This window comes from Lepidochelys kempii, chromosome 5, assembly GCF_965140285.1.
Source record: "Lepidochelys kempii isolate rLepKem1 chromosome 5, rLepKem1.hap1, whole genome shotgun sequence".
NCBI classification, from domain to species: domain Eukaryota; kingdom Metazoa; phylum Chordata; order Testudines; family Cheloniidae; genus Lepidochelys; species Lepidochelys kempii.
In genome coordinates, this window is record NC_136384.1 from 129,992,087 (window position 1) to 130,005,113 (window position 13,027).

General features: G+C 45.0%; 1 long non-coding RNA gene across 1 annotated transcript in view; it reads left to right on the forward strand.

Moving 5' to 3' along the window:
• The first annotated feature begins 12,135 nt into the window (after positions 1 to 12,135).
• Positions 12,136 to 13,027, forward strand: part of LOC140912152 (uncharacterized) — a 62,947-nt gene continuing 62,055 nt past the window's right edge. Inside the window, exon 1 of the long non-coding RNA XR_012159233.2 lies at positions 12,136 to 12,277. This is a non-coding gene — a long non-coding RNA (uncharacterized LOC140912152). The remainder of the gene's footprint in view (positions 12,278 to 13,027) is intronic.

Consider the following 13,027-nt stretch of genomic DNA (forward strand, 5'->3'; position numbering starts at 1 on the left):
GGAGGAGGAGCATAGGCTTCACACTCCGGATGTCAGGAGGGCACTGGCGTTCTACACAGATAGAACAAAGCCATTCCGTAAGTCGATGCAGTTCGTTGTGGTGGCGGACAGGATGAAAGGTCGCCTACTGTCTTCTGAGAAAATCTCATCCTGGATCATGGCCTGCTATGAGCTGGCAAAGGTGCCCCTGCCACCATCTGTGATGGCTCATTTGACTAGGGCACAGGCATCATCGGCAGCCTTCCTGGCACAGGTGCCAATCCAGGACATCCGTCAGGCTGCGACCTGGTCATCCGTCCACACGTTTGCATCGCATTATGCACTGACTCAGCAATCTTGCGACGATGCTGGCTTTTGCAGTTTGGAGCACTGCTCAGCCAGACTGACGTTTAAGCCCACCTTCGAGGATTCTGGTTGTCACCTACAATGGAATCAACATGAGCAAGCACTCGAAGAAGAAAAAATGGTTGCCCACCTTTTCCTAACTGTTGTTTGAGATGTGTTGCTCATGTCCATTCCCTTTCCTGCCCCTCTATCAGAGTTGTCGGCAAGAAGGAACAGAGGGCACAGGACCAGCGGCACCTGATATACCAGCACATGAGCATGGCACTCAAGGGGGTGCCATGGCTGGTCAGACAGATACCGCTAATGTAAAAATCTCCTATGACCATGCACTTGGGGTGCACATGCATGGAATGGACATCACATCTCAAAGAACAACCATTACGAAAAGGTGGGTAACCGTTTTTTTTCAACCCTTACTAAAATAAATAATCCGATTGAAGTCAGTGGAACTACTTGCGTGAGTAAGAATTACTCACATGAATAGTGGATTCAGGATCAGGGTTATATATGTACAGTTTTTTTGCTTGATTGTGTTTTACATTTATGTACCTGTCACTTATGTTCTTAGTATACTTTAGCCTATTTTAGGATTTTTCTGTAGGATCTCCCATGATAATATCTAAGTGCATACCAGATACATTGGATCAGTATAGCTAAGTCCTTCCTGGACTCTTTAGAGTATTCTGCTTTTCTCCATTGTCTGGTTTAGCTAAGAGGCTCTGCTGGGCTGAATATATTTTAGGTAATGCTGGTAGCTCCACCTATTAAGGCTGACTGACACTTCCCATCCTAAGACCCTGTTTTCAGTTGCTTAGACCTTTGCCAAACTTTAACCATTTGGGCTGCAATTATCCATGATGAGCACCTGATTGTTAATTTCAGCCCCAAATGGCTCAACCATCACCAAGCATGAGGCCAGGGAAAAACACACTGGTTTGCCCATGCTAAAAAATTATGGTGACCTTTCTTTGGATAGCTCTTGTGCCCCCAAGATTTGGAGCAGGGACTTGAAATTTGGCAAGGGGTCAGAGATGTGCCTTTGGGCATCCCAGTGAAAATCTGCCCACATTTGGCCAAGTTATAAGCCTCTGAAAAAATCACAATGATGCCTGTATTAAGATTGCCTGTCACTTTCCAGTATCTGCTCCAGAGCCTCCAAGCAAGGCAGAGGTTAATGACCTACTAAAGGCACAGTCTGCCTAAATTGAGACAACTGGAGCAGAAGGCAGGTTTCCAGGGAGGGGCTTTAAAAGAAGAGCCCTGCTCCATGGGAGAGGAGCACGCAGAGAGAACAGATTTCGGAAGAGAAGTCAGACCAGGGCCAAACTGTTGCTTCGTAGATCTCCCAGAGGTATGGGAGATGTTTATGGTTCATCATACTTGTGGATTTTGAGTTCCGTAGAAGGGCTAGAACTGTAAGTGACCTAGCCAAAAGCCTAAGTCTCTGGCTTCATCTACACTAAAATCACTACAGCAGTCCTACATGTCAATGTACTGAGCACTTTCCTGCCTCGTGCAATTCCTATATGCCAGTTGCAGTGCATATGCACCCAGGTGCTTTTCACAGACAAACCCAATAAAGTTTTTTGCACAGGCAATGTTAATTCAGGCACTTCCTAACTTTTGAGTGCTTGACTTTGCAACTTGAATGCTCTTTAACGTGGTATTTTGTGTGTGTAATATAGATAGTTGTCTGTTTTCTGTGTGTGTGTCAACACATGCACGTGTGCTGGCTATCTAAAAAAATAGTTAACCCTAGGTTTCCAGTTAAGTTTATTTCTAATCTCCAATTGATTAGAGTAGATAAATTAGTAGTTTAGATTCTTGGGTTTTTATGCCAGTTGTTATATATAACCTAAAATACTCCAAACATATACACACCATTGAAATGTATAACCATAATAGAGGTTTTATTGAAAATACTTGATTCAATGGACTAGAAGATCAAGTGACCAAGAGAAATAGTTGCATATTTCAACAGCTCTTCCAAAGTTTTGTCACTTCTCCCTCTATAACATCTTTTCTTCTCCATCTCTCTTGCTAACACCTTTTTCAGCTCCTTGTTCATCTCTCACCATAACTACAAGCTCCATCTATCCCAAAGGTTAGTCCTCTCCCTTCTCCACTGCTCTGGCCATGCCATTCCCTGCGATAATCTCTTCTCATCCTATTCAAGTTACTAATCCTTCTCTTCACAGCTCTGAATAACTCTGACTCCTCTCTTCTCCTCCTATTCAAGTTACTAATCCTTCTCTTCAAGGCTCTGAATAACTCTGACTCCTCTCTTTTCTTCCTACGCACCCTCTGTCTGCTCATCCTGCCCAAGCCCTCATCCTAACGGATCCCATCTCAGGCCTCTAAATCCAGATAGAATTCCTTTATATATATTTCAGATTTGATCTATTCTGCCTGCATTAGGTTAGTACAAGAGAACATAGATTTTAAAAATAGTATCTAGAGAAAAACACTATGTGCAAATTAAGATGCCCCCACCCACCCACCGGCCATTGGTCATACTAGAAATTCCAAGCTACAGCTAATGAAAGTGTAATAATGGCTGGGACTGACATTTGGAGACTTTACAGATGTGAGGTTTTTTTCCCCCAAACAGGGAATCTTTTCTTAACTGATGCATTTTATGATAACTAAGACAGTCCAGTGCCATGTCCCAGAAGAGCGTTTCCCATTAAGATGCTCAGCTCTTGCTAGTGAGGTGTAGGGATCCAACAATTAGAAAATGTTTTGGCCAAGGTCTTTGGCAATATTCAGCATTGGCTGCACTGCTCACAGAAGAGCCGGTGGAAAATTCATGACACGATCCTTGTGAGACCATCTAGAGGATAGCTGTACAGCTAGGGACAGATTTTTTCCAAAGAGCTCTGCACCCAGCCGCTCCCATGGGACTCTGAGCACTTTTGGAAAACTTGGCCACTTTGTTTAGATTCCTAAATAGAAGCTGAGCTCTATGGAAAATCCAGCCCAATGGTGGGCGCTGACTAAACTTGAAAGCTGGCCCGTGGCATTTGTACTCGAGGGCAGGTGCAACAGTGACCTGAAAGTGGCCCATGGCAAGTGAGCAGCCCATGGCAAGTGAGCAGCCCATCCAGATCCAGGCCTGAGCAGTGGCTCCCTAGTGTGTGGTTGGAGGTGAACTAAAGAGCAAGGCTGCACTTACACTATATTAAGGGGAGGAATTAATATTGAGAGAGAAAATGGACCCACCAGAGTACTTCCACCCCTGTGCTAGCAGGTGGCAGCTGCTTGCCATACAGCCAGCTGCCTGTGGCCATTGGACAGAGGGGTTCGGTGGGAGCTCTGTGACCAACAAAGACAACAGGGCAAAGTAAGCGGCAGGTTGTCTTGTTACATCCTTCCCACAGCTAGGAAGGGTACATTGCTGAATCACGTACAGTTGTGTTTTCGTCTGGTTGTGTGTGTCTTTGTGGCAGTGCTGACCTGCCAGAGGCTGGCAAGCAGAGCAAAGGGCTGAGCAACAACAGCTGGCTAGCTGCTGTATTTCCTTTTTCCTCCCCGAAAGGGGGGAGGACTTCACCTTTGCCTGTCCCAGGTAGATTGCCCCTGGAGATGAGCCCAAAGCCCAGTGCCAGAATCTACTCCCTTCCCCAAAGTGTTCTTTACTATGGCCATTAGCCTGAATGCCATCCCCTGAATAGGAGTGATCCCAAAACATGTGAATTTTGGAAGGATGCGTGGAGTTTTATTTCACTGCTGGCTGTGTGAGGAAGAGTGACAAAAGAGCTTTTTCTTTTTTAATCTGAATTAAGTGGTGTGGGTTGTTTTGTTTTTAGCCATTGCTTTGAGGATAGAAGAGACAGAAGGAAACATTTTTTAATCTTCCTGAGTAATTTAAAGTGACAGAATCTGGTGAGACACAGAAAAGTGGTGTTAGACATTAAAACCCTGAAGATATTTCTTGGAGACATAACTCTGAGACAGAGAGAAAGGTGCATGATAGAGGCACCAGGAAAATTGCGATGCTGAGGATAAATGTTTGTACTGCCTTCTGGGATATGGCTAATATCGGGACATATTATCCTGAGTATAAAAAAGGATGCCCTGAATCACTGAGGGAGGGTGAGGTAGCCAATGCAGAATCAGGTTTGATCAGAAACAGAGAGGCTTCCTCCAAAATTTGTCCTAAAGCTAAATTCCAATTTCACTCCAATCTGGAGGAAGTATTGGGGGGAGGGGAACTCGCCTTTCTGTTCCCAGCATAATCTACAAATCGGAAGGAATTTCCCAAACAATGTGTGTATTTACTAAAAACAACATCTGAGCCAGATGCTACCCACAGGGAAACAACTAGATTTTTCTACCAGGGTGACCATGAAATGCAGAAGTCTAAAATCCGACAGGCGCTCGAATCTGCTGTAAAATCAAGTACCAGGGAAGTATTGGTAACCGCGTAAAATGAGGTCATGCAAGGCAGAGTAAGGGGAGGGAGTCCGTTTGAATGACTCCTGTAATGCCACTTGCGGTCCTTGCTTGCTTCCTGAGGGTCAGGAAGGGCACTGAGCAGCAGTTGCACTAACACTCAGTAAGGGAGTAACATCTCTTGTAATGGGGCAGGGAAAGACTCCTTGGTAAGTGTGCACTGGCAGATCTCCTTCTGAGATGTCATTAAACTATTTCAATTTGCAGTTTATCTGTGGATGGTAAATGGAAATCGGGGCAGGCTTGTCCTTTAGCCTGCCAGGTATACCTTAGGGTATGTCTACATTGCAATTAAAAACCTGTGGTTGGCCTGTGCCAGCTGGCTTGGGCCAAGGGGCTGTTTAATTGTGGTGTCGGCATTCAGTCATATAGCACCCTGGGCCCTTTAGATGAATCCTCTGTCATTGCAGTTTACCTTAACTGTTTCACAGTCCTGTGTCTGTATCCATGGGTTTGTTGCATCCTTACCTACATGTTGTTGCTAAGTAACAGAAATGGTGCAATCCTGACTCTATTGCTAAGCTCCATTAATCTTTTCACCACTATGTGACTGTATGTATTACATGCTGTTGGGCTAGCTATATAATTGTATTCTAGTACGTCTTTGCATCGATCCAATTTGTATTCCACCAGTCTGTTTAACGTATATATGAGCTTTTTGCAGTATCTCCAGCAGAGTGATGGCTCTGCTATAAAAAGCAGGCCAACATCTGGTATCAGCTGCTTACTTTGATTGCTTTCCATCCTTTCTTCCTGTTCCCTCCATCCTTCTTTGCTTAAGAAACCAGTACGGGGGATTTGGTCACTTATTTCTCTCCTAGGGACTTTTTGTGTAGGCTTTTGCTGATGACTCACTATGGGTTCCAGCTAAGACTTCTGTATAATGACTTACAGTACCCTTCTCTCCTCTCCTGCACATTCCCCATTGCACTCTTATGGCCCGATCCATTGAAAGACTCTCGAAGACTCTCCCTCAGTGGGAGCTGGTTCAGACCCTGAATGCAGTGAGAGTTACCATGATCACAGTGATATTACTGCTGCAATCTTGACTATCTGGGGACGGAATGTGTGTGTAGGTACTTGAACAGCCCACATCATCACAATATCTGAGTGTCTTCTTGAGGGGAAGCCAAAGCAAAAAGGTGAGAGATGTTTTGTTTTGAATGTGGTGAGGAGCAGAGTCATTCTTGCTTCTTGCAAGACTGAGTTCCACTGTCTCTGTCCAGCTGGTCTGAAAGTTCTGGTTCCCAGGCTGTGATTTCTAGAACATGTAAATAATGAAATAAATCAGTTGGTGGGGGTTTTTTACTCTCCAACTAGATGAGTAAATGGCTGTCCCAATTATATAGCAGCTGTCTTGGATCTTACAATATATGATAAGGAAGCTAACATTAGAGGGAGGCTTCTGAGCTTAAAGTACCACCTCTATGATGAAGATTGTGTTATCAATGTATCTGAATGATGAGCGCAGACTTATTTGCCAAAAACCTCTGATATTATGGCATGTGATTTGTAGCTGAATTTATATATGCTTTATAAACCCCATTACTGCCACAGTAACTTGTTTTTGATTCCTTATACCTTTTAAGCAACATATATTCAGAAACGATCTGGAAAAAGGAAAAAACAGTGAGGTGGCAAAGTTTGCAGACAATACAAAATTACTCAAGATAGTTAAGTCCAAAGCTGACAGTGAAGAGTTACAAAGGAATCTCACTAAACTGGGTGATTGGGTAACAAAATGCCAGATGAAATTCAACGTGTGTGTAAATACACAGTAATGCACATTGGGAAACATAATCCCAACTATACATATAAAATGATGGGATCAAAATTAGGTGTTACCACTCCAGGAAGTGATCTTGGAGTCATTGTGGATAATTCTTTGAAAACATCTGCTCAGTGTACAATGGCAGTCAGAAAAGCTAACAAAATGCTCAGAACCATTAGGAAAAGGATAGATAGTATCAAAACGCCACTATATAAATCCATGGTACACCCACACCTTGAATACTGTGTGTAGTTTTGGTTGCCCCATCTCAACAAAGATATATAGGAATTGGAAAAGGTTCAGAGAAGGACAACAAAAATGATGAGGGGGGTGGAACAGCTTCCATGTGAGGGGAGATTAAAAAGACTGGGACTGTTCAGCTTGGGAAAGAGATGATTAAGAGGGGATACGATAGAGATCTACAAAATCATGACTGGTGTGGAGAAAGTGACTAAGTGAGCGTTATTTACCCCTTCACATGACACAAGAGCCTGGAGTCACCCAACAAAATGAATAGGCAGCAGTTTTAAAACAAAATGCACATTCAATCGTGGAACTCATTGCCAGAGGAAGTTGTGAAGGCGGAAAGTGTAACTGGGTTCAAAAAAGAATTGGCCGGCTGACTATGGCTAATCTGGTGGCTAATATAGTTTTCTGAAATCCTTAACATTTCTGGCTTATTTATAGTCTAAAAACCAATTGCTTTTACTTGAAAGTTGCTAACTGGCAAGCTTGTATGCAGTGTTGTTGTAGCCAGGTTGGTCCCAAGATATTAGAGACAAGGTGGGTAAGGTAATATCTTTTATTGGACAATGTGTGTTGGTGAGAGAGACAAGCTCTTGAGCTTACACAAAGCTCTCCTTCAGGTCTGGTAAACTAATTCAGAGTGTCACAGCTAAATATAAAGTGGAACAGATTGTTTAGCATAAGTAATTAATTAACACATTCCCAGGGACCATTCAAGGTGAAGTGGCCTGTTAACTCTGCTCCAGACATAAGAGGATGGGGGGGGGTGTTGTTTGTTGTAATAAGCCATAAATCCTGTGTCTCTGTTCAGTCCATGATTTTTAGTGTTTAGCAGAGTTATGAATTTAAGCTCCCAAGTTCATCTTTTGAAAGGATTATGCAGGTTTCCTTTGAGGATGAGAACTGAGAGGTCAGATACAGAATGCTTGCTTTGTGAACAGAGTTCACCCACAGGTGATAGGGTGTTCTTGTCTTTTTTTCATTTTCCTACGTGAGTTCATTTGAGAGATTAGTGACTGTCTTGTTTCACCCATTTAGTACAAAGGAAGAGGTACACCACATGTTGGGATAGGGATGTGTAGGATCCATAGATCTTGAAAGATGTGTTTGTGGGTGGGTGGGGAAGCGGGTGTTGATCACTGTAGCAGTGGAGATATGTCTGCAGGTTTTGCATCTGTTGTTCTGGCAACACCTGGAGCCACTTTGCTTTGGTGTGTCTTGGTCTGTGGGGAGCTTACTTCTGATGATGAGTTTGGAGAGGATGGGAATTGTCTGAAGGCCAAAAGAGGGGATTCAGGAAAGATTTCTTTCAGGGGTTCCCATTGAATGTGGCATGTAGTTTTTTTTGATGATACTCCAAATGGGTTCCAGTGTGGGGTGGTAGGTGACAACTAGGGGTATGTAGTTGGAGGAGGTTTATTTCTGAAGCAGGTTCTCTTAGTGTGGCCCGTTCCATGATGTGATCTACTTCTCTGGTGGAGTGTTCTTGTTTGGTGAAGGTGGTTCTGAGTGTGTTAAGGTATACACCCCAGACTTTCTCCTTGGAACATATTCTGTGGCAGCTGAGTGCTTGGCTGTAAATAACAGATTTCTTAGTGTGTTTGGGGTGGTTACTGGATCTATGAAGGTAGGTGAGGTGATCCATGGGTTTCTTGTGTACAGTTGTCTGAAGGGTTCCATTGTTTAAACTGATCATGGTATCTGGGAAGTTAATGCTGGTACAGGAGTGTTCCAGAGAGATTTCCATCATAATTTCAACAACCACCACCCATCCATGAAATTCTATGTGGGAGTTTGTCATCTGTCCAGAGGATGAAAATGTAATTGATGTATCTCCGGTATGTCACTGGTTTCATGATGCATTTGTCCAGAAATTCTTCTTCAAGGTGGCCCATGAAGAGGTTGGTGTATTGGGGAGCCATCCTAGTACCCATGGTTTGGGCATGTTTGGGCATGGTTTGGGCAAAGTGTTTGTTGAATGTTAAACTGTTACGGATGGCGATGAAATGAATGAGTTTGGCAATATTTGGGGTGGATATCTGAAGCTTGTGCGTTGGCCTGTAAATATTTGAGGTAGGCAGCTATGCTGTCATTGTGTATAGGGAAGTGACATCCATGGTGGCAAGAGAGGCTGTTAATGGTGCAGAGTTGGTGGAGGAAGCTGGCCCTTTGAGTGCTTTGAGGATGATTTCCATGAGTCCCAATATTCCTTCAGTAAGAGTGCTGTGGTCAGATATGATGGGCTTGCCTGGGTTCCCTTGTTTGTATATCTTGGGATGCATGTAAAAGGTCCCTGGGGTGGGTTTGTGGGGGATGAGTTTTGTAGAGTTTCTCTTGGAGTTGTTTAAGGATATCATCAAATCCTTCCCCAAATTCCTGGGTAGATTGTGGCATGGAGTTGTCTTTGTGTTCTTTAGAGTAGGTGGTGGTGGAGTGTTGTTGGTTGGCCTCGTTAACATAAGTTGGCAAGTTTGTGTAACCACGCGTTCCTTTCTGTTCCACCTCTTCCAATGCTCTGTTAGACCCTCCTGCTGTGTCTTGTCTTAATTTAGATTTAGTCCTTTTCCCCAAAGTGCTTACAGTGTTTTTTAAATGTGTTTTCTGTACTGTGCCCAGTTCCATGGGCCTTGATTCTGACTCGGGTCTCCAGGGGAGGCTACTCTATACAAATAAGAATAAAGATCTTCAAACGGCATAGTTCTGTTGACTCAAGTTCAGATTATAACTCCCAATGGTCTGTAAAGGAGGAGACCAATAGTTTGGGCTAAAACTGCGGGAGGCACCAAAGAAAAAGCATCAAGAACACCTTGAAAGAACTAGGAAGCACTTGATGAATCATAACTTTCAAGCTGGCTTCAGGGCATGTGCAGGACTGGATTAATCCATGTGCGCTCTGTGCAAATGCAAGGACACCCAATCTTGGGGTGCTCATGACCAGGTTTGGGACTAGGGTTGCCACCTGGTCAGTTTTTTACTAGCCTGGCTGTTTTGTCCACCTGCCTTGCCAGTTCCAAAGTGCCAGGGATATTTTCATGTGTAACTTAAAAGTTATTTGTAAGTTACAAGTGGGGAAAAAACCCTGGGACGTTGCAACTGGTATCTGTTGCTGTGCGCAAGTGCAAGAGGCGCCAGTGGCTACTTCTCCTACGGAGTGCAGGTCACATGGGTGCGGAGAGCGCTGCTGGCAAAGCACCTGATTCCTACTCTGCGTGCCAGTACCTCAACGTGCAAACAGGGCAGCTGAGGCTCCTCATGGCCCCAGAAAGCAGGACAAACCCGAGGCTCGCCAGCAGGGAGGGGTACGGAGAGGGGACCCGGGTGGAGGAGGCAGAATCTTATGGGAGGGGATGGCAGGGGGCTCCCTGGGCTGAGGCTTCTGGGAGGGGGGGGCTGTAGGAGCCCATGGGCTCAGGCTGATTGGAGGCTGCTGACAGGGGAATAGGAGGGTCAGGCAGGTGGGGGGGGCACTTGCGAGCAGAAGAGGAGGGTCAAGCTGGTGGGGCAGTACCCAGTTTTTCTGCCTCTTGGAGTTGGTTCCCCTATTTGGGCCACAACCAGGTTTGGTCCAGCCACCCCCGTGTCATGACTCATGCTGGGGGGTGGGCCGGACAAACTTAAGTGTGTTGCTTTGCAGCCTGGCACATGGGGTCATAACAGTGCTCAGCTTTGGTGCCCTAGGGGATGCATAGGCAGGTTTGTGCCCTAGGCAACTGGGTCCCCTCTTGGTGCTCCCCCAGATGCCAGGGGGATCAGACCATGTAAGAGTAGGGGGACTCCTGGGAGGGAGCTGAGAACTCAGAGGAGAACACTTTGGGGGGGGGGGCAGGGAGAGGGCTTTTTTCCATAGAGCCCAGGGCCTCAAAATTCTTTAATCCGGCATTGACTTTGAGGCTACTGGTACTTTCAGTGTTCCCACAATAGCACTCTTAATTGGTCTGCTCTGACTTTACACTGGCATCTCTAGTGAGCCAGGCTTGCCTTTGTGTTTGGTAAAGAAGAAAAATGGACATTGATTTGGCAGTTAACTGTAATGTAATACATAGAGCCACCCTTACCCAGCTTCCAAAACGCACAACTCAGAATTTCAGCTATAAGATATAAGATACATCCTTGCCCTGAAAGGTCCGTTGCAGCTATTTGACTTCATTTTTGCCCTTTCTCTCCCCAGCCACATGTGTGGAACCTGTTACCTTGTGCTCCGCCATGTCTGTCTGTCTTCTTATGCTTGGACCATCTTTCTGTTCAGTGTTCATGCAGGGCCTAGCACAATGGGTCCTGAATGGGGTTGTCTAGATGCTACCTGTAGCGAAGCCTCACCAGTGTGGCACCTCCTGCTGGTCATCTTGGGAGTTAGCTGTTTTCCAGCATACAGAGTGCCCTCTGCAGGCCAGTGGCTCACCTGCCTCAGTCCACCCCCATGTCCCTCCCAGACCCCGCTGCCCTTTACCTCGGGGTTCTGCCCCTGCAGTACCCCCACACTCTGGGTTTCCCCTCCCAGGGGAACCCCCAACCCTCTATCACCACCTCACCTCAGTGACTACTGCCAGTCATCATCTAGCCCCCGCTCACCGGGACAAGCTGCAGTCTGTCATGGCTACTCATCATTGGCAAGGGGCTAGGACCAGCTGCCTCTGCCTATTCCTAGGATGTACCTTCTTTAGGCCTTGCACAAGGCCTGAAGCCTGGGGAGTTACCAGGCTGGCACTCCCCACCTCCCTCTTGCCTTTCCCCAGCACTACTCTACCTCACTTACCCTTCTCTCTCTCCAGAGGTAGAGAGAGATTCACTCAGCTCCTGGCTCACAGCCCTTTTATAGGGCTAGTTGTGGCCTGATTGGGGCATGGCCCCAGTTGTGGCTGCTTCCCCAATCAGCCTAGCCTTTCACAGGAGCAGGGTAACTGCCCTGCTAAATTACCACAATACCAACAATAAGTCATAATAGTCATTTATGGACATAAAGTACTTTAACTCATTGAATTCATGGATGCCCATTGAAAAGGGGGTGGCTGGTGGAGGCTGTCTGATAGCAACCACCGAGTTATAAATAATATGAAGAAGAGGAGCTCTCATTCTATTAGTCCCCTGGATTCAGAAGGCATTTTAGCAGCTAATCTGTATGACTCAATTAATTCCTGCTGTGCATTTTTGGCTAGGTAATTCTTAGCTATGGGTTTTATTTATCTGGAGTTGCCTCAACAGAATGGCCCTTGCTCACATGAATCTTTCAATGGAAGTGAAACAGCCACCACAACACCCCCTAGTGTTCTAATTGTGCACCTTTGAACATTAACCCTACAGACGCTAGCAGTACCCAGCAAAATAATGTCACTAGCATTTTGGGCAGCCGGAAGAATGCCTTTAAAAGAGAACAATGCAGGAGCCGGCGGTGGAGAATTTCAGAGATCATTTAGGATGAAGCAGCTGGACCAGACTTGGCAAATAGCTGAACAAAACAACAAGGTACAGACTCCAGGCCATGAGGGCTGTCTTTATTTAAAATGTAAAACACTGGAATTGTTCCTAATCGGTTGTAAAGAAGAGGTTAAAAAATGAATTGGGAAATTCTTGGGGATAGTCCAAAGAGTGCCACAGTATAGTCTGATTGGGGAAGGAGTTTGATAGACCTGCTGTTTGTATTAATTGGGAAATAACTTGGGTTTGAAGCTCTCAGATTGTAATTTTGTTGCATTTCTTTCTGTGACAATAAAGATCACAAAGGCACAATTAAGTAGAGGGAAGCTTTCAGAAAGTCATTATTTAAAAATCCTTATCCTTATTTTCACCAATGAGACCACTGTTTCCATGGAGACAAGAGCAAACCAAAAACTAAGAGCCAGCATTCTTCTGTTGGTTCCCGTTTCCACGGAAACGCACACAGTGGATTGACAAAAATAAAGTTAGTGTTACACACTTGAACTAACTCGCTGGCACAGTATTTGAACACTAAACAGAGCAAAGATTTCCTTCCAATTCAGAGATTTTTTTTCTCTAGATCACATGGCAAACACATACAATTTATTAGAAAATATTTAAAATAACACCTTTAATTAAACCACTGTAACTTTGGAGATAGACAAGACCTATATCCAACTCTAGCTATATAAATCACTTCACCCACCAGTGAAATGCAGCCACCTCTGAGATAGAGTGAGGTAGCAGTGTAACAAGGTCTAGTAATCCTATGTGAAAGTTGACAACAGGAGATGTAGG